Source organism: Vigna umbellata, unplaced genomic scaffold (genome assembly GCF_029865625.1).
Source record: "Vigna umbellata cultivar VRB3 unplaced genomic scaffold, Vumbellata_1.0 scaffold_749, whole genome shotgun sequence".
Classification (NCBI taxonomy): domain Eukaryota; kingdom Viridiplantae; phylum Streptophyta; class Magnoliopsida; order Fabales; family Fabaceae; genus Vigna; species Vigna umbellata.
The window spans coordinates 1-22,812 of NW_028274515.1; the positions used below are offsets into that span (position 1 = coordinate 1).

The window sequence follows — 22,812 nt, forward strand, 5'->3', positions numbered from 1 at the left end:
ACTTTTCCCACTTCGTCAACTTCATCCACTTCGTTCACTTCGTCCAGTTCTTCCACTTCCTGCACTTCGTTCACTTCGTCCAGTTCGTCCACTTTGTCAACTTCATCCACTTCCTCCACTTCCTCCATTTCGTCCGCTTCCTCCACTTCTCAACATCGTCCATTTCCTCCACTTCCTCCACTTCATTCACTTGCTCCACTTCGTCAAGTTTGTCCACTTCCTCCACTTCGTCCACTTCCTCCACTTTGTCCACTTCCTCCACTTCGTCAACTTCGTCCACTTCGTCCATTTCGTCCACTTCGTCAAGTTCGTCCACTTCCTCCATTCTCCACCTCCTCCAGTTTGTCACTTCCTCCACTTCGTCCACTTCCCCCACATCCACCACTTCGTCCACTTCGCCAACTTCGTCCACTTCCTCCACTTCATCCAGTTCTTCCACTTCGTCCACATTCTCCACTTCCACCACTTCGTCCACTTCGTCCACTTCGTCCAGTTCTTCCACTTCGTCCACTTCGACAATTTCGTCCACTTCGTCCATTTCGTCCACTTCATCAAGTTCGTCCACTTCCTCCACTTCGTCAAGTTCGTCCACTTCCTCCACTTCGTCCACTTCCTCCAGTTCCTCCATTTCGTCCATTTCCTCAACATCATCCATTTCTCCACTTCCTCCACTTCATTCACTTTGTCCACTTCGTCCACTTCCTGCACTTCCTCCACTTCTTCCACTTCCTCCACTTCGTCCACTTCATCCACGTCCTCCACTTCGTCCACTTCGCCCACTTCGTCCACTTCGTCAACTTCGTCAACTTCGTAAACTTCCTCCACTTCGTCCAGTTCCTCCAGTTCCTCCACCTCGTCCACTTCTTCCACTTCCTCTACTTCCTCCACTTCCTCCACTTCGTCAACTTCCTCCACTTCGTCCACTTCGTCCAAGTCCTCCGCTTCTTCCACTTCCTCCACTTCCTCCATTTCGTCTACTTCATCCACTTCCTCCACGTCCACTTCGTCCACTTCGTCAACTTTGTCCACTTCCTCCACTTCCTCCACTTCCTCCACTTCCTGCACTTCGTCCACTTCCTCTACTTCCTCCAGTTTGTCCAGTTCGTCCACTTCGTCAACTTCGTCCATTTCATCCATTTCGCCCACCTTGTCAAGTTCGTCCAGTTCTTCCACTTCTTCCACTTCGTCCACATTCTCCACTTCCTCCACTTCGTCCACTTCGTCAATTTCGTCCACTTCGTCAATTTCGTCCACTTCGTCCATTTCGTCCACTTCATCAAGCTCGTTCACTTCCTCCACTTCGTCAACTTCGTCCACTTCCTCCATTTCGTCCACTTCCTCGACTTCCGCCATTTCGTCCACTTCCTCCATTTCCTCAACATCGTCCATTTCCTCCACTTCTTTTACTTCCTCCACTTCGTCAAATTCGTCCACTTCGTCCACTTCCTCAACTTCGTCCACTTCCTCCACTTCGTCATCTTCATCCACTTCCTGCACTTCCTTCACTTCCTGCACTTCTTCCACTTCGTCAACTTCGTCCACTTCCTCCATTTCCTCAACTTCGTCCACTTCCTCCATTTCGTCCACTTCGTCAAGTTTGTCCACTTCCTCCACTTCCTCCACTTCCTCCACTTCCTCCACTTCGTCCACATCGTCAACTTCCTCCACTTCCTCCACTTCTTCCACTTCCTCCACTTCCTCGACTTCATCCACTTCCTCCACTTCCTCCACTTCGTCAACTTCGTCAACTTCGTCCACTTCGTGAACTTCGTCAACTTCCTCCACTTCGTCCAGTTCCTCCACTTCGTGAACTTCGTCAACTTCCTCCACTTCGTCAACTTCCTCCACTTCCTCCACTTCGTCCACTTCGTTCAAGTCCTCCACTTCTTCCACTTCCTCCACTTCCTCCACGTCCAATTCGTCCACTTCGTTAAGTTCGTCCACTTCAGTCACTTCCTCTACTTCCTCCACTTCCTCCACTTCCTCCAGTTTGTCCACTTCGTCCACTTTGTCCACTTCGTCCATTTCGTCCACCTTGTCAAGTTCGTCCAATTCTTCCACTTCCTCCACTTCGTCCACATTCTCCACTTCCTCCACTTCGTCCACTTCGTCAATTTCGTCCAGTTCGTCCATTTCGTCCACTTCATCAAGTTCCTCCACTTCGTCCACTTCCTCCTGTTCCTCCATTTCGTCCACTTCCTCAACATCATCCATTTCTCCACTTCCTCCACTTTATTCACTTCGTCCACTTCCTTCATTTCGTGAAGTTCGTCCAGCTCCTCCACTTCCTCCACTTCGTCCACTTCGTCCACTTCGTCACTTCGTCCGATTCGTCCACCTTTTCCACTTCCTCAACATCATCCACTTCCTGCACTTCCTTCACTTCCTGCACTTGTTCCACTTCGTCCACTTCGTCCACTTCGTCCACTTCCTCCATTTCGTCAACTTCGTCCACTTCGTCCATTTCGTCCAATTCGTCAAGTTTGCCAACTTCCTCCACTTCCTCCACTTCCTCCACTTCCTCCACTTCGTCCACTACGTCAACTTCCTTCACTTCCTCCACTTCTTCCACTTCCTGCACTTCGTCCACTTCATCCACTTCCTCCACTTCCTCCACTTCGTCAACTTCGTCCACTTCGTCAACTTCGTCAACTTCCTCCACTTCGTCGAGTTCGTCCACTTCGTCCACTTCTTCCACTTCCTCTACTTCCTCCACTTCCTCCACTTTGTCAACTTCTTCCACTTCCTCCACTACGTCCACTTCGTCCAAGTCCTTCACTTCTTCCACTTCCTCCACTTCCTCCATTTCGTCCACTTCATCCACTTCCTCCACGTCCACTTCGTCCACTTCGTCATGTTCGTCCACTTCCTGCAATTCCTCTACTTCCTCCAGTTTGTCCACTTCGTCCACTTCGTCAGCTTCGTCCACTTCGTCCATTTCATCAATTTCGCCCACCTTGTCAAGTTCGTCCAGTTCTTCCACTTCCTCCACTTCGTCCACATTCTCGACTTCCTCCACTTCGTCCACTTCGTCAATTTCGTCCACTTCGTCCCCTTCATCCACTTCATCAAGTTCGTCCACTTCCTCCACTTCGTCAACTTCGTCCACTTCCTCCATTTCGTCCACTTCCTCCACTTCCGCCATTTCGTCCACTTCCTCCACTTCCTCAACATCGTCCATTTCCTCCACTTCCTTCACTTCCTCCACTTCGTCAACTTTGTCCACTTCCTCCACTTCGTCAACTTTGTCCACTTCATCAAGTTCGTCCCCTTCCTCCACTTCCTCCACTTCCTCCATTTCCTCCACTTTGTCCACTTCCTCCACTTTGTCCACTTCCTCCACTTCCTCCACTTTCTCCACTTCGTCCACTTCGTCACTTCGTCCAATTCGTCCACTACGTCAACTTCTTCCACTTCGTCCACTTCGTCAACTGCGTGCACTTCCTCCACTTCCTCAACATCGTCCACTTCCTCCACTTCATTCACTTCCTGCACTTCTTCCACTTCGTGAACTTCGTCCACTTCCTCCATTTCGTCAACTTCGTCCACTTCCTCAAGTTTCGTCCACTTCCTCAAGTTCGTCCACTTCCTCCACTTCCTCCACTTCGTCCACTTCTTCCACTTCGTCCACTCCATTCAATTCCTCCACTTCGTCTACTTCGTCCACCTCGTGAACTTCGTCAACTTCGTCCACTTGGTCAACTTCGTCAAATTCCTCCACTTCGTCCAGTTCCTCCACTTCCTCCACATCCTCCACTTCCTCCATTTCGACCATTTCGTCCATTTTGTCAAGTTCGTCCAGTTCTTCCACTTCCTCCACTTCGTCCACATTCTCCACTTCCTCCACTTCGTCCACTTCATCAATTTCGTCCACTTCGTCCACTTCATCAAGTTCGTCCACTTCCTCCACTTTGTCACCTTCGTCCACTTCCTCCACTTCCTCCACTTCATTCACTTCCTGCACTTCTACCACTTCGTCAACTTCATCCACTTCCTCCACTTCCTCCACTTCCTCCACTTCCTCCACTTCCTCCACTTCCTCCACTTCGTCAACTTCCTCCACTTCGTCTAGTTCCTCCACTTCCTCTACTTCTTCCACTTCTTCCACTTCCTCTACTTCCTCCACTTCCTCCACTTCGTCAACTTCCTCCACTTCCTCCACTTCGTCCACTTCCTCCACTTGCTCCACTACCTCCACTTCCTCCATTTAGTCCACTTCCGCCACTTCCTCAACATCGTCGATTTCCTCCACTTCCTTCACTTCATTCACTTCATCTACTTCATCCACTTCATCCACTTCCTCCACTTCCTCCACTTCCTCCACTTCATTCACTTCATTCACTTCATCCACTTCTTCCACTTCTTCCACTTCGTCAACTTTGTCCACTTCCTCCACTTCCTCCACTTCGTCGACTTGGTCCACTTAGTCCACTTCGTCTACTTCCTCCGCTTCCTCAACTTCATCCACGTCCTCCACTTCGTCCACTTCTTCCACTTCCTCCACTTCGACCATTTCGTCAACTTCCTCCACTTCATTCACTTCATCCACTTCATCCACTTCTTCCACTTCTTCCACTTCGTCAACTTTGTTCACTTCCTCCACTTCCTCCACTTCGTCCACTTGGTCCACTTTGTCCACTTCATCCACTTCGTCTACTTCCTCCACTTCCTCCACTTCATCCACTTCCTCCACTTTGTCAACTTCGTCCTCTTGGTCCACTTCTTCCACTTCGTCCACTTCCTCCATTTCCTCCACGTCGTCAACATCGTCAAGTTCGTCCGCTACGTCCACTACGTCCACTCCGTCCACTTCGTCCACTTCGTCAAGTTCGTCCACTTCCTCTACTTCCTCCACTTCCTCCACTTCCTCCACTTCCTCCAGTTTGTCCACTTCGTCAACTTCGTCCACTTCGTCCATTTCGTCCATTTCGTCCACTTTGTCAAGTTAGTCCAGTTCTTCCACTTCCTCCACTTCGTCCACATTTTCCACTTCGTCCACTTCGTCCACTTCGTCAATTTCGTCCACTTCGTCCATTTCGTCCACCTCATCCAATTTGTCCATTTCCTCCACTTCGTCAACTTCGTCCACTTCCTCCATTTTGTCCACTTCCTCCACTTCCTCCATTTCATTCACTTCCCCCACTTCCTCAACATCATCCATTTCCTCCACTTCCTCCACTTCCTCCACTTCCTCCACTTCATTCACTTCCTCCACTTCCTCCACTTCCTCCATTTCGTCCGCTTCGTCAAGTTCGTCCCCTTCCTCCACTTCCACCACTTCCTCCAACTCGTCCTCTTCGTCAACTTCTTCCACTTCGTCCACTTCGTCCATTTCGTCCACTTCGTCAAGTTCGTCCACTTCCTCCACTTCCTCCACTTCCTCCACTTCCTCCAGTTCCTCCACTTTGTCCACTTCGTCCACTTCCTCCACTTCCTCCACTTCGTCCACTTCCTCCACTTCGTCCACTTCGTCTACTTCGTCTACTTCCTCCACTTGCTCCACTTCCTCCACTTTGTAAACTTCGTCCAGTTCTTCCACTTCCTCCACTTGCTTCACTTCCTCCACATCGTCAACTTCGTCAACTTCGTCCACTACGTCCACTTCGTCCACTTCGTCAAGTTCGTCCACTTCCTCTACTTCCTGCACCTCCTCCACTTCCTCCACTTCCTGCACTTCCTCCACTTCCTCCACTTCCTCCACTTCCACCAGGTTGTCCACTTCGTCCACTTCTACAACTTCGTCCACTTCGTCCACTTCGTCCACTTCGTCAAGTTCGTCCAGTTCTTCCACTTCCTCCACTTCGTCCACTTCATCAATTTCGTCCACTTCGTCCATTTCGTCCACTTCATCAAGTTCGTCCACTCCGTCCACTTCCTCCATTTCGTCCACTTCCTCCACTTCCTCAACATCGTCCATTTCTTCCACTTCTTCCACTTCATTCACTTCCTCCACTTCGTCAACTTCCTCTACTTCCTCCACTTCCTTCACTTCGTCCACTTCCTCCACTTCGTCCACTTTGTCCATTTCGTCCACTTTCGTCCACTTCCTCCACTTCCTCCAATTTGTCCACTTTGTCCACTTCCACCACTTCCTCCACTTCGTCCTCTTCCTCAACTTCTTCAACTTCTTTCACTTCGTCAACTTCGTGCAGTTCCTCCACTTTCTCAACATCGTCCACTTCCTCCACTTCATTCACTTCCTGCACTTCTTCCACTTTGTCAACATCGTCCACTTCGTCAAGTTCGTCCACTTCCTCCACATCCTCCACATTGTCCACTTCGTCCACTTCGTCAACTTCCTCCACTTCGTCCAGTTCTTCCACTTTCTCCACTTCCTCAACTTCCTCCACTTTGTCAACTTCATCAACTTCGTCCACTTCGTCAACTTCGTCAACTTCCTCGACTTCTTCCACTTCCTCCACTTCCTCCATTTCGTCCACTTCCTCCACTTCTTCAACATCGTGTATTTCCTCCACTTCCTCCACTTCATTCACTTCATCGACTTCATCCACTTCTTCCAGTTCTTGTACTTCTTCCACTTCGTCAAATTTGTCCACTTCCTCCACTTCCACCACTTCGTTAACTTCGTCCACTTCCTCCACTTTGTCTACTTCATCTACTTCCTCCACTTCCTCCACTTCGTCCACTTCCTCCACTTCCTCCACTTCCTCCATTTCGTCCACTTCCTCAACATCGTCGATTTCGTCCACTTCCTCCACTTTATTCACTTCGTCCACTTCCTGCACGTCGTCAACTTCGTCCACTACGTCCTCTTCGTCCACTTCGTCCACTTCGTCAAGTTCGTCCACTTTGTCCACTTCCTCTACTTCCTTCACTTCGTCCACTTCCTCCACTTCCTCCAATTCCTCCACTTCCTCCACTTCCTCCACTTCGTCCACTTCGTCAACTTCGTCTACTTCGTCCACTTCGTCAACTTCGTCTACTTCGTCCACTTTCTCCACTTCCTCTACATCGTCCACTTCGTCAATTTCGACCACTTCGTCCATTTCATCCACTTCGTCAAGTTCGTCCACTTCCTCCACTTCCTCCACTTCGTCCACTTCCTCCATCTCGTCCACTTCCTACACTTCCTCAACATCGTTCACTTCCTCGACTTCCTCCACTTCATCCACTTCGTCCACTTCGTCAAGTTCTTCCACTTTGTCCACTTCCTCTACTTCGTCCACTTCCTCTACTTCGTCTACTTCCTCCACTTCGTCCACTTCCTCCACTTCATCAACTTCGTCCACTTCGTCCATTTCGTCGACTTCGTCAAGTTCGTCCACTTCCTCCACTTCGTCAAGTTCGTCCACTTCCTCCACTTCCTACACTTCGTCAACATCGTCCCTTTGCTCCACTTCCTGCACTCCATTCACTTCATCCCCTTCTTCCACTTCGTCAACTTTTTCCACTTCCTCCACTTCCTCAACTTCGTCCACTTTGTCCATTTCGTCCATTTCGTCAAGTTCGTACACTTCCTCCACTTTGTCTATTTCGTGCACTTCGCCAGCTTCGTCAAGTTCGTGAACTTTGTCCACATCGTCCACTTCCTCCACTTCATCCATTTCCTTCACATCGTCCTCTTCGTCTACTTCCTCCACTTCGTCCACTTCGTCAACTTCGTCTACTTCGTCCACTTCCTCAACTTACTCCACTTCCTCTACTTCGTCCATTTCGTGCACTTCGTCCACTTCTTCAACTTGCTCCACTTCGTCCATCTCGTCAACTTCGTCCACTTCGTCCACTTCTTCCACTTCATCCTCTTCGTCCAGTTCGCTGACTTCGTCCTATTCGTCCGCTTCCTCCACTTCCTCCACTTCCTCCACTTCATCCACTTCGTCCACTTTGTCAAGTTCTTCAACTTCGCCCACTTCCTCTACTTCGTCTACGTCGTCCACTTGGTCCACTTCCTCCACTTCCTTCACTTCTTCCATTTCGTCCTCTTGCTCCACTTTCTCCACTTCCTCCACTTCCTCCACTTCGTCAACTTCTTCCACTTCGTCCATTTCGTCCACTTCGTCAAGTTCGTCCACTTCATTCACTTCCTCCACTTTGTCAACTTCGTCCACTTCCTCCACTTCGTCCACTTCCTCCACTTCCTCCACTTCCTCCACTTCGTCCACGTCGCCAACTTCGTCCACTTCGTTCATTTTGTCCACTTCGTCAAGTTCGTCCGCTTCGTCCACCTCGTCCACTTCCTACACTTTCACCATTTCGTCCACTTCCTCCACTTCCTAATCATCGTCCCTTTCCTCTACTTCCTCCACTCCATTCACTTCATCCACTTCTTCCACTCCGTCAACTTTTTCCACTTCCACCACTTCGTCATCTTCGTCAACTTCGTCCACTTCGTCAAGTTCGTCCACCTCCTCCACTTCCTCAACATCGTCCCTTTCCTCCACTTCCTCCACTCCATTCACTTCATCCCCTTCTTCCAGTCCGTCAAATTTTTCAACTTCCTCCACTTCGTCATCTTCGTCAACTTCGTCCATTTCGTCAATTTCGTGCACTTCCTCCACTTTGTCCATTTCGTCCACTTCGTTAGCTTCGTCAAGTTCGTGAACTTCGTCCACATCGTCCACTTCCTCCACATCCTCCACTTCCTTCACATCGTCCACTTCCTCCACTTCCTCCAGTTCGTCCACTTCATCAAGTTCGTCCACTTCGTCCACTTCCTTCACTTCATTCACTTCCTACACTTCCTCCACTTCTAACTTCCTCCACTTCGTCAACTTCGTCAGCTTCGTCCACTTCCCCCACTTCGTCCACTTCCTCCACTTCTTCCACTTGCTCCACTTGCTCCACTTCCCCCACTTCCTCCACTTCGTCAACTTCGTCCACTTATTCAACTTCGTCCACTTCCTCCACTTTGTGCAGTTCTTCCACTTCCTCCACTTTATCCACATTCTCCACTTCCTCCACTTCGTCAACTTCGTCCATTTCGTCCACTTCATCAAGTTCGTCCACTTCCTCCACTTCGTCAAGTTCGTCCACTTCCCCCACTTCGTCGACTTCGTCAAGTTCGTCCACTTCCTCCACTTTCTCCACTTCCTCCATTTCGTCCACTTCATCCACTTCCTCAACATCATCCATTTCCTTCACTTCCTTCACTTCATTCACTTCGTCCTCCACTTCTTCCACTTCGTCAAATTTGTCCACTTCCTCCACTTTGTCCACTTCGTCCATTTCGTCCACTTCGAGAAGTTCGTTCACTTCCTCCACTCCCTCCACTTCCTTCACTTTGTCCACTTCTTACACTTCTTCCACTTCCACCACTTCGTCCATGTCATCAACTTCGTCTACTTCGTCCCCTTCGTCTACTTCGTCCACTTCGTCCACCTCGTCCACTTCGTCCACTTCGTCAAGTTCGTCCACTTCCTCCACCTCGGCAAGTTCGTCAAGTTCGTCCACTTCGTTCACTTCCTCCACGTCCTCCACTTCGTCCACTTCTTCCACTTCCTCCACTTCCTCCACTTCGTCAAGTTCGTCCAGTTCCTCCATCTCGTCCACCTCCTCCACTTCCTCAACATTGTCCATTTCGTCCACTTCCTCCACTCCATTCACTTCATCCACTTCTTCCACTTCGTTAACTTTTTCCACTTCCTCCACTTCCTCCACTTCGTCAACTTCTTCCACTTCGTCCATTTCGTCCACTTCGTCAAGTTCATCCACTTCCTCTATTCCTCCGCTTCGTCAAGTTCGTCCACTTCCTCCACTTCCTCCATGTCGTCCACTTCCTCAACATCGTCCGTTTCCTCTACTTCCTCCTCTTTACTCACTTCATCCACTTCTTCCACTTCGTCAACTTTGTCCACTTCCTCCACTTCGTCAACTTCGTCCACTTCATCCACTTCGTCCATTTCGTCCAATTCATCAGGTTCGTCCTCTTCCTCCACTTCGTCCACTTCGTCCACTTCCTCCACTTCGTGGACTTCGTCCACTTCCTCCACTACGTCCATTTCGTCGACTTCTTCCACTTCCTCCAGTTCGTCCACTTCCTCCACCTCGTCCACGTCCCCAACTTCGTCCACTTCGTCCACTTCGTCCAATTCGTCCCCTTCGTCCACTTCGTCCCCTTCGTCCACTTCATCCACTTCGTCCACTTCGTCAAGTTTGTCCCCTTCGTCCACTTCCTCAACTTCGTCCACTTTGTCTATTTCGTCCACTTCGTCATGTTCGTCAACCTCCTCCATTTCCTCCCCTTCCTCCACTTTGTAAACTTCCTCCACTTCGCCTACTTCGTCCACTTCTTCATCATCTTCTTCCACTTCGTCCAATTCGTCACCTCCGTCAAGTTCGTCCCCTTCGTCCACTTCGCCCACTTCGTCAAGTTCGTCCCTTTCGTCCACTTCGTCAAGTTCTTCCCCTACGTCCACTTCGTACACTTCCTCCACTTCCTCCACTTCGTCAACTTCCTCAACATCGTGCACTTCCTCCACTTCTTCCACTTCATTCACTTCCTGCACTTCTTCCACTTCGTCAACTTCGTCCACTTCCTCCACTTCCTCCACCTCCTGCACTTTCTCCACTTCAGCCACTTCGTCCACTTCGTCAACTTCCTCCACTTCCTCCACTTCGTCCACTACATCAACTTCGTCCTGTTCGTCGACATCCTCCACTTCGTCAAGTTCGTCAACTTCCTCCACTTCCTCCACTTTGTCAAGTTCGTCCACTTCCTGTACTTCCTCCACTTGCTCCACCTCCTCCACTTCCTCAACATCGTCCACTTTCCTCCACTTCTTCCACTTCGTCAACTTTATCCACTTCGTCCACTTCCCTTCGTCCGCTTCGTTCACTTCGTCAATTTCGTCCACTCGTCCACTTCGTCAACTTCGTCCACTTCGTGAACTTCGTTTACTTCGTCCACTTCCTCCACTCCCTCATTCCTCCACTTCGTCCACTTCCTACACTTCATCCTCTTCCTCCACTTCTTCATCTTCTTGTTCCACTTCGTCCACTTTGTCCAATTCGTCAACTTCGTCAAGTTCATCCCCTTCGTCCACATCGTCCACTTCGTCTACTTCGTCCACTTCCTCCACTTCCTCCACTTCCTCCACTTCGTCAAGTTCGTCCACTTCCTCCACTTCGTCCACTTCCTCTACTTCCTCCACTTCGTCCCCTTCGTCCACTTCGTCCACTTCGTCAACTTTGTCAATGTCGTCCCCTTCGTCCATTTCGTCCACTTCGTCCCCTTCGTCCACTTCGTCCACTTCGTCAACTTCGTCCATTTCGTCCCCTTCGTCCATTTCGTCCACTTCGTCCACTTCGTGAACTTCGTTTACTTCGTCCACTTCGTGAACTTCATTTGCTTCGTCCACTTCGTGTACTTCGTTTACTTCGTCCACTTCTTCATCTTCTTCTTCCACTTCGTCTACTTTGTCCAATTCGTCAACTTCATCAAGTTCATCCACTTCATCAACTTCGTCAAGTTCGTCCCTTTCGTCCACTTCGTCCACTTTCTCCACTTCGTCCACTTCGTCAACTTCTTCCACTTCGTCCACTTCGTCAAGTTCGTCCACTTCCTCCATTTCCTCAACATCGTCCACTTCCTCCACTTTCTCCACTTCATTCACTTCCTACACTTCTTCCAATTCGCCAACTTCGTCAACTTCCCCCACTTCCTCCACTTCGTCCACTTCGTCAACTTCGTCCACTTCATCCATTTCGTCCAATTCATTAAGTTCGTCCACTTCCTCCACCTGCTCCACTTCATCCACTTCGTCCACTTCGTCAACTTCCTCAACTTCCTCGACTTCGTCCACTTCTTCCACTTCCTCCACTTCCTCCACTTCCTCCCCTTCCTCCTCTTCCTCCATTTCGTCCACTTCGTCAACTTCGTCAACTTCGTCAACTTCATCCACTTCGTCAACTTCGTCCACTTCCTCCACTTCGTCCAGTTCTTCCAGTTCCTCCACTTCGTCCACATTCTCCACTTCCTCCACTTCCTCCACTTCGTCGAGTTTGTCCACTTCCTCCATTTCGTCCACTTCCTCCACTTCCTCCACTTCATCCACTTCGTCAACTTCGTCCCCTTCGTCAACTTCGTCCACTTGCTCCACTTCGTCCAGTTCTTCCACTTCCTCCACTTCCTCCACATTCTCCACATCCTCCACTTCATCAAATTCGTCCACTTCGTCCATTTCATCCACTTGGTCAAGTTCGTCTACTTCCTCCACTTCCTCCACTTCGTCAAGTTCGTCCACTTCCTCTACATCGTCCACTTCCTCCACTTCCTCAACATCGTCCATTTCCTCTACTTCCTCCACTTCATTCACTTCATCCACTTCTTCCAGTTCGTCAACTTTGTCCACTTCCTCCACTTCTTCCACTTCGTCAACTTCATCAACTTCGTCCGTTTCGTCCACTTCGTCAGGTTCGTCCACTTCTTCCACTTCATCCACTTTGTCTACTTCGTCCACTTCATCCATTTCGTCCATATCGTCCACTTCTTCCACTTCGTCCACGTCGCCAACTTCGTCAACTTCGTCCACTGCCTCCATTTCGTCCACCTCCTCCACTTCCTCCTCTTCGTCCACTTCCTCCACTTCGTCAACTTCGTCCTCTTCGTCCACTTCGTCCTCTTCGTCAACTTCGTTTACTTCGTCCACTTCCTCCACCTCATCCACTTCGTCCACTTCCTCAACTTCCATAACTTCCTCAGCTTCCTCCACTTCCTCCACTTTCTCCACTTCTTCCACTTCCTCCAGTTCGTCCAATTCCACCTCTTCTGCCACTTCGTCCACCTCCTCCACTTCGTCCAAATTCTACACTTCGTCCGCTTCCTCCACCTCGTCAAGTTCGTCCACTTCCTCGACTTCCTCAACATCGTCCATGTCCTCCGTTTCCTCCACTTCATTCACTTCCTCCACTTCGTCAACTTCGTCCACTTCGTCAACGTCGTCCACTTCGTCCACTTCGTCAACTTCGTCCACTTCCTCTACTTCTTCCAGTTTGTCCACTTCATCCACTTCCTCCACTTCCTCCACGTCGTCAACTTAGTCCACTTCCTCCACTTCCTCCACTTCGTCCACTTCGTCCTCTTCGTCCACTTCCTCCACTTCATCCACTTCGTCCACCTCGTCAAGTTCGTCCACTTTTTCCACTTCCTCTATTTCCTCAACCTTGTCCACTTCCTCCACTTCGTCAAGTTCGTCCCTTTCGTCCACTTCCTCCACTTCGTCAATTTCTTCCACTTCGTCCACTTCGTCAACTTCGTCCACTTCGTCAACTTCGTCCACTTCCTCAACATCGTCCACTTCTTGCACTTCCTCCACTTCATTCACTTCCCGAACTTCCTCCACTTCATCAACTTCCTCCACTTCGTCCACTTCCTCCACTTCGTCAACTTCATCCACTTCGTCCACTTCGTCAAGTTCGTCCATTTTCTCCACTTCCTCCACTTCCTCCACTTCCTCCCCTTCCTCCACTTTGTCCAGGTCGTCTACTTCGCCCACTTCGTCCACTTCCTCCACTTCGTCCACTTCCTCCACTTCGTCAACGTCGTCAACTTCGTCCACTTCGTCAACTTCGTCCACTTCCTCCACTTCGTCCAGTTCTTCCACTTCGTCCACATTCTCCACTTCCTCCACTTCGTCAACTTCGTCTACTTCATCCACTTCGTCCATTTCGTCCACTTCGTCAAGTTCGTCCACTTCCTGCACTTCCTCCACCTGGTCAAGTTCGTCCACTTCCTCCATTTCGTCCACTTCCTCCTTCTCGTCCACTTCCTCAACATCGTCCATTTCCCCTACTTCCTCCACTTCATGCACTTCATCCACTTCTTCTACTTCGTCAACTTTGTCCACTTCCTCCACTTCGTCCACTTCGTCGACTTCGTCATGTTCGTCCACATGCTCCGCTTCCTCCACTTTGTCCACTTCTTCCTCTTAGTCCACTTCATCAACTTCGTCGACTTCGTCCACTTCCTCCACTTTGTCCATTTCGTCCACTTCGTCGACTTATTCCACTTCCTCCACTTCGTCCACTTCCTCCACTTCATCCACGTCGCAACCTTCGTCACCTTCGTCCACTGCCTCCATTACGTCCACCTCCTCCACTTCCTCCTCATTGTCCACTTCCTCCACTTCGTCAACTTCAGCCACTTCGTCCACTTCATACACTTCATCCACTTCGTCAACTTCGCGTACTTCGTCCACTTCCTTCACTTCCTCCACTTCGTCCACTTCCTCCACTTCGTCCTGTTCACCCACTTCTTCATCTTCTTCTTCCACTTTGTCCACTTCGTTCAATTCGTCAACTTCGTCAAGTTTGTCCCCTTCGTCCACTTCGTCAACTTGCTCCACTTCCTCCACTTTGTCCACATTCTCTCCACTTCCTCCACTTCGTCAAGTTCGTCCACTTCGTCCACTTCCTGCGTTTCATCCACATCCTCCACTTTCTCAACATAGTCCATTTCCTCCACTTCCTCCACTTCATTCACTTCCTCGACTTCGTCTACTTCGACAACTTTGTCCATTTCGTCCAATTCGTCCACTTCGTCAAGTTCCTCCACTTCCTCCACTTCCTCCACTTCCTCCACTTTGTCCACTTCGTCCACTTCGTCCACTTCCTCCACTTCCTCCACTTCGTACACTTCGTCCACTTCGTCCACTTCGTCCACTTCGTCCACTTCGTCCACTTCGTCCACTTCGTCCACTTCGTCCACTTCGTCCACTTCGTCCACTTCGTCCACTTCGTCCACTTCGTCAACTTCGTCCACTTCGTCCATGTCGACAACTTGGTCCACTTCGTCCATGTCGTCAACTTCGTCCACTTCGGCCACTTCGGCCACTTCCATTATTTCCTCTACTTCGTCCACTTCCATCACTTCCTCCACATCCTCCACTTCCTCCACTACGTCCACTTCCTACACTTCATCCACTTCGTCCACTTCGTCTAGTTCGCCCACTTTGTCCACTTCCTCTATTTCCTCTACTTCGTCCACTTCGTCCACTTCTTCAACTTCCTCCACTTCCTCCACTTCCTCCAGTTCGTCCACTTCCTCCACTTCCTCCACTTCCTCCATTTCGTCCACTTCCTCCACTTCCTCCATTTCGTCCACTTCCTCCACTTTGTGCACTTCGTCAACTTCGTCCACTTCGTCCATTTCGTCCACCTCGTCAACTTTGTCCACATCCTCCACTTCCTCCACCTCTTCCACTTTGTCCACTTTGTCAGCTTCGTCCACTTCGTCAACTTTGTCCACATCCTCCACTTCCTCCACCTCTTCCACTTTGTCTACTTTGTCAGCTTCGTCCACTTCCTCCACTTCCTCCACTTCGTCCAGTTCTTCCACTTCCTCCACTTCGTCAACTTTGTGCACGTCGTCAACTTCGTCCACTTCGTCCTCTTCTTCCACTTCGTCCAGTTCGTCCACTTCCTCCACTTCATCCACTTCGTCCACTTCGTCAAGTTCGTCCACTTCCTCTATTTCCTCCACTTCGTCCACTTCCTCCACTTCCTCCACTTCGTCAACTTCGTCAAGTTCGTCCCCTTCGTCCACTTCGTCCTCTTCCTCCACTTCGTCCACTTCGTCAACTTATTCCACTTCGTCCACTTCGTGAACTTCGTCCACTTGCTCCACTTACTCACTTCGCCCACATTCTCCACTTCGTCCACTTCGTCCACTTTCTCCAGTTCTTCCACTTCCTCCACTTCCTCCATTTCGTGCACTTCCTCCACTTCCTCAACATCGTCCATTTCCTCCACTTCCTCCACTTCATTCACTTCCTCCACTTTGTCCACTTTGTCCACTTCGCTCACTTCGTCAACTTCGTCCATTTCGTCCACTTCGTCAACTTTGTCCACTTCCTCCACTTCGTCCACCTCTTCCACTTTGTCCACTTTGTCAGCTTCGTCCACTTCCTCCACTTCGTCCACTTCGTCCAGTTCTTCCACATCCTCCACTTCGTCAACTTTGTCCATGTCGTCAACTTCGTCCACTTCGTCCTCTTCGTCCACTTCGTCCAGGTCGTCCACTTCCTCCACTTCATCCACTTTGTCCACTTCGTCAAGTTTGTCCACTTCCTCTATTTCCTCCACTTCGTCCACTTCCTCCACTTCGTCCACTTCGTCAATCTTCGTCAAGTTCGTCCTCTTCGTCCATTTCGTCCTCTTCCTCCACTTCGTCAACTTAGTCCACTTCGTCCACTTCCTCCACTTCCTCAACATCGTCCACTTCTTGCACTTCCTCCACTTCATTCTCTTCATGAACTTCTTCCACTTCGTCAACATCGTCCATTTACTCCACTTCGTCCACTTCGTCAACTTCGTCCACTTCGTCCATTTCGTCCACTTCCTCTACTTCATCAAGTTCGTCTAAATCGTCCACTTCCTCCACTTCCTCCACTTCCTCCACTTCCTTCACTTCCTCCACTTCGTCCTGTTCGTCCACTTCCTCCACTTCGTCTACTTCGTCAACTTTGTCTACTTCGTCCACTATGTCCACTTCCTCCACTTCGTCCACTACTTCCACTTCCTCCAGTTCGCCCACTTCCTCCACTTCGTCCACTTCGTCCACTTCCTCTCTTCGTCTTCATCCACTTCCTCCATTTCATCCACTTCGTCCACTTTGTCAAGTTCGTCCACTTCGTCCACTTCCTCTACTTCCTCCACTTCCTCCACTTCGTCCACTTCCACCACTTTGTCCACTTCGTCTACTTCGTCAACTTCGTCCACTTCCTCCACTTCGCCCACTTCCTCCACTTCCTCCACTTCCTGCACGTCGTCAACTTCGTCAACTTCCTCCACTTCGTCCAGTTCTTCCACTTCCTCCACTTCCTCCACATTCTCCACTTCCTTCACTTCGTTAACTTCGTCTACTTCGTCCATTTCATCCACTTCGTCAAGTTCTTCTACTTCCTCCACTTCCTCCATTTTTTCCACTTGCTCCACTTCCTCAACATCGTCCATTTCCTCTAATTCCTCCAATTCATTCACTTCATCCACTTCTTCCACTTCGTCCATTTCGTCCATTTCATCCACTTCGTCAAGTTGTTCTACTTCCTCCACTTCCTCCACTTCCTCCATTTCGTCCACTTGCTCCACTTCCTCAACATCGTCCATTTCCTCTAATTCCTCCACATCATTCACTTCATCCACTTCTTCCACTTCGTCAACTTTGTCCACTTCCACCACTTTGTCCACTTCCTCCACTTCCTCGACTTCATCCACGTCGTCAACTTCGTCTACTTCGTCCACTTCCTCCACTTCCTCCACTTCGTCCACTTCTTCCACTTCTTCCACTTCCTCTACTTCCTCCACTTCCTCCACTTCGTCAACTTCCTCCACTTCCTCCACTTCGTCCACTTCGTCCAATTCCTCCACTTCTTCCACTTGCTTCACTTCCTCCACTTCCTCCTTTTCGTCAACTTCCTCCATTTCCTCCACTTCAGTCCACATCCTCCATTTCGTCCACTTTCTCCACTTCCTCAACATCGTCGATTTCCTCCACTTCCTCCACTTCATCCACTTCATCCACTTCTTCCACTTCTTCCACTTCGTCAACTTTGTCCACTTCGTCCACTTTGTCCACTTCGTCCACTTCGTCCACTTCGTCCACTTCATCTACTTCCTCCACTTCCTCCACTTTGTCAACTTCGTCCACTTCGTCCTCTTGGTCCACTTCTTCCCCTTCGTTAACTTCCTCCACGTCGTCAACTTCGTCCACTACGTCCACTTCGTCGACTTCGTCAAGTTCGTCCACTTCGTCCACTTCGTCCACTTCCTGCATTTCCTCCACTTCCTCCACTTCCTCCACTTCCTCCACTTCCTCCACTTCGTCAACTTCGTCCACTTCGTCCATTTCGTTCATTTTCGCCTACTTTGTCAAGTTCGTCCAGTCTTTCCACTTCCTCCACTTCGTCCACATTCTCCACTTCGTTCACTTCGTCCACTTCGTCAATTTCGTCCACTTCGTCCATTTCGTCCACTTCACCAAGTTCGTCCACTTCCTCCACTTCGTCAACTTCGTCCACTTCCTCCATTTCGTCCACTTCCTCCACTTCCTCCATTTCGTCCACTTCCTCCACTTCATTCACTTCCTCCACTTCGTCAACTTTGTCCACATCCTCCGATTTCGTCCACTTCCGTCCACTTCCTCCACTACGTCCACTTCCTACACTTCATCCACTTCGTCCACTTCGTCTAAGTTCGTCCTCTTCCTCCACTTCCTCCACAACCTCCACTTCCTCCACTTTGTCCACTTCCTCCACTTTGTCAACTTCCTCCACTTCGTCCACTTTGTCCTCTTCGTCCACTTCTTCCACTTCGTCCACTTCATTAACTTCGTGCAATTCCTCCACTTCCTCCACTTCCTCCACTTCATTCACTTCCTGCAATTCTTCCACTTCGTCAACTTCGTCCACTTCCTCCATTTCGTCAACTTCGTCCATTTCGTCCACTTCGTCAAGTTCGTCCACTTCCTCCTCTTCCTCCTCCACTTCCTCCTCTTTGTCCACTTTGTCCACTTCATCCACTTCGTCCAGTTCCTCCACTTCGTCCACTTCGTCACTTCGTCCACTTCGTCAACTTGTTCCACTTCGTCCACTTCGTGCACTTCCTCCACTTCCTCCACTTCTTCCACTTCGTCAACTTCGTCCACTTCCTCCATTTCGTCAACTTCGTCCACTTCCTCCATTTCGTCAACTTCCTCAAGTTCGTCCACTTCCTCCACCTCCTCCACTTCGTCACCTCGTCAACTACGTCAACTTCCTCCACTTCGTCCACTTCGTCCACTTCGTCAACTTTGTCCACTTGCTTCCACTTCGTCCACTTCCTCCACTTCCTCCACATCTTCAACTTCGTCAACTTCCACTAGTGCAAAGGGGTTTTAACGTCCGATATTTTGGCCTTTTGACGTCCGGCGTACGCCCGACGTTTATGTGGGTGACGTCGCTCAGACGTCCGTTGTGGCAGGACGGACGTCTCTGTAAACGTCCGTTGTGTCAGCACGGACGTCTACATGAACGTCCGTTGTGGCAGGACGGACGTCTCTGTAAAACGTCCGTTGTGTCAGCACGGACGTCTACATGAACGTCCGTTGTGTCATGACGGACGTCGACATGAACGTCCGTTGTGTCAGGAGGGACGTTTACATGAACGTCCGTTGTGTCTGGACGGACGCCTATATAAACGTCCGTTGTGTCTGGACGGACGTCTATATATACGTCCGCCTCCTCCCCCTGACGTCTACCTTGCTGAAATGTTTTAGGTAGGAGCTGGGGGGTGGACGTCCGTGTGTGCACTGACAGACGTCTGTAGACGTCCGACTGTGCACTAACGGACGTCTACTGGGCGTTTTTTTTTTAAAAATTAGTTTATTTTTTCAATAAAACCACACCTGAAAAGCAGAAAAATGTCCCAGAACAATTTTGCAATAATATAAAAATGCGTTTTATATAAACAAAGTTCTACTTAATGTGGAGTTCAATCCACTACCAAACTATCAACATAAAACTTAAACTAAAAAACTAAACAATGTTCAACAAGAAATATAACTATTCCTAACTCCATCTTTGCAGAAGATAAGCGGTCCACTCCTGCCTTATCTGTTTAATTGTGTCTTCTGTAATAGGCGATGTAGTCTTGAAGCGCTGCAAAATTCAACAAAGATTCATTATTGTTTCATATATAGTTGTAGATGAATATGATTTGTAATGTATTGAAGGTATACATCATTACCTCATTCCAGTCATCTGTAATGACTGCTCGAATGATGGTCTTAATCCAACACATCACATAGAAGCCACATTCCCATGAATCTACCTGGTGGTTACACTAAAATAACAAACTAAATAGTTAAGAATTTAGATCATTCAATAACATAAATGAAAAGGAAACGTTAAATGACTTACAACCTTTGGATACAAAACTTGAACCAGTTGACCACGAGATTTACCAATAACTCTGTACAGATTGAAAACACAAAGTATAATTAATATGACTATTTTATCATAAAAGTTGAAGGTGAACATCAAATTCAAAGTCATTTTTGGAGAAACACTTACCCTTGAAGCATGGTTCTCAACTCAGTTTTCATCCTCCTGTGCAACGAACAAAAAATATAATTTTACATTGTTTGGGAAGGATTACCATCAGCTGCCAGTGCGACCTATCACGAAGGACAAATAGTTATTCAACTAATTAACGAAACTATAATAATAAACTGACCACATATAACAACACCTACCCGTCAATGTATGGCACAAGGTATACGTCTCTTTTTGACTCATCCATCCATGTTTGCAAATAATCTTGTCTGTTTTGAAGTGTGTTACCAGACGGTTGAATGGTCTGAGGTTCAACAAATCCGTACATGGAAGACCGACCTTGGTCTACAACGATTGTGTCCATGTACCTAAAACAACAAAGTTAAGTTGTTAGAAACTATATAACAATGTAAATAAAAGTAATATGAAAGACCAAATTGAGTAACTTACATGCACCACAGCTGAATGATGGAAATATTCAACATCCTGTCTCCCCCAATCACCTCCAATGCATCAGAAAATGTGATATAAACTGGCACATGTGGGGGAAGACCAAATACCCTCAAATCCCAGTAGACTTCTAATGATGCTTTCTTTAATCTGGGTAATTTTGTCACTAACTTTGATAGAGGATCATCCTCCGCTTCAGCCATCTCATCATCTTCATGTATGACTGTATCATGAATTGGCTGCTTCTGAGGACGTGTGAACTGAAGATAAGAATTTACGTCAAAGCTTTGTCAACAATTATATGAAGAATAAACATAGAAATACTATTTTAAAAGACATTATACCTGTGGAGTAGCGATGTGGGACATGATCAATGCTCTAGGCCATGCAATAAATGATCCTATGGCCTCCCCCACAAAGTTAATTTCTGGAGTGGGTACAGGCACCTGAGCCTGGGGATCCCGAACCTCGTCAATGGTCACACGCACGTGCTGGGGTAATATGGCAACACCATGAATGGTCTCCCCTCCCTCAAGCACTCGTCCGACAGCCACAATGCGTGGGGGATCCCCATCAACCAACAGCTCATATTGACCGCTATACTGAGTGGGGTCTACAGCAGAGCATGATCCTTTAGTGCTGACACGAGGTGGTGTGGGAGTTTCATCGACCCCCATGTCGCCTTGCGTCATGGAATGCAGCTTTTCTTCAAGCGCTCTTTGTATTTGTTTTTGTTCTTGTAGCTGCTCCATGAATCGTTGCTCCATTGATCTCATGCTTTGGTTGAGTCTTTCCTCCCATTGAAGATCCATCTGCCTCAGTGTCTCCTGACTCATTGATTGGGGGGTTTTCTGTGTAGGGCCAAAATAGTCACGAAGACCAATCGCCCCAGGAACTCCACGTACACGTCCTGGGTGCTCGGGCCTTCCAATGGCCGTTGTCAGAATGTCGTCCCTACCTTGGCCAGCAAATGTGCCCTGAGTCTGCTGCTCAACCAACTCATCCTGCACATAAAAAAACCAAGTTACTTAGAAGACATGCTGTGATAGATACACAATCAAATAACTGCTTATAATTTGAACTTACAATTCTCTGTGAGATCAAGGCAGCTGAGGAAGATGTCATGTTCCCATCAGATTTAGTCCGAGCAGCCTTCCACAGCTCGTACCTAGCAGGTGCAGGTGCTAGGTCGGCGACTCAAGTCCCAAGGCATCGGCTCTAGACTTTCTCAGTTTCTTCTCCAATTTTGCATATCCACCTCGTGATAACAAGTGGGGTGCGTCGTTTAACTTTGTCTTTCTTGGGCGGCTAACCTTTTATCCTGTGAAACCATGTATATAAGTAAGTGTAAATCATAAAAACTCAATGAAAGGCGATCTTAAGAAACATACCTTCCATTCCTCAGACTCTCTAGATGCACGAAACTGCATCCAATCCTCCTCTGTGAAGGTATAATGCTGAGATGGATTTTCATGTTGTCTATCTCCAAAGACATATAGTCGTGTCAGCCTTGTCTTGAAATCCCTCCATCTTATCGCTATATGCGATAACACTTTCTTTCTGATTTGCATTGTGTTTGGAATATCAAAATGTTGCTGTTTAAAACCAAAAACTTGTTACCAAAAGAAAACATAACAGATAAGTATATCACAAATTGCATGAAGTATAAACATACCTGAACATCTTGCCATAAGAGGTTCTTGTCGACCTCTGGGACGTCATCCCAACATGCATGAAGGATAGAGACATGACTTTTTGCTAACTTGCCCAGATAACTCCTAAACCTATCAGCATTTGGCCCTGATGGATGACCTGATCTGGGGTCAATGTCAACATGCCTCCTCTGACCATCCACGCGTCCGGATGTCACATCTGCCACTCGGGTGACGCCTCGTCCACGTCTGCTCTTTCCCGATCCTGAGTCTGAGGCCGACATACCTAAAAAATTACAACGTTAGTAATAATTCAATTATGATGAACATACATATAAAGTCAATAAAAGTGAAAATATTAACCTATTAATTAATTGTTTTTTCCCAAATGCCTTCGTTGTGATCACTACGAATTGCCTGCATTACATCGGCAACGTCATCAACTGGGTCTTCAGTGGGTCTACATGCAACAGATGTTGTCTCAAGTATATCAAGAGAATCGTCATCCTCATGTCCATGCATGTTTCTACCTTCTAAAACCACTGACCATTTGTTATTCGATGGATCACTTACGTAGAATATTTGTCTTGCTTGACTAGCCATGATAAATGGTTCATCAGTGTAATTCATCTTGTTCAAGTCTACCAATGTGAAACCAAGGTCATCCATCATGACACCAGAATTTATATCAACCCATTTACACTTGAAAACTGGTACTCTAA

The 22,812-nt window shown here is 48.5% G+C and overlaps 1 long non-coding RNA gene across 1 annotated transcript; it reads right to left on the reverse strand.

Moving 5' to 3' along the window:
• Positions 1–19,345: 19,345 nt before the first annotated feature.
• On the reverse strand, positions 19,346–20,045 carry LOC148190572 (uncharacterized). Its single transcript, XR_015783172.1, has 4 exons — positions 20,007–20,045; positions 19,857–19,903; positions 19,681–19,776; positions 19,346–19,592 (listed from the first exon to the last, which is right to left on the reverse strand). It is a non-coding gene; the product is annotated as an uncharacterized LOC148190572 (long non-coding RNA).
• Positions 20,046–22,812: the final 2,767 nt, after the last annotated feature.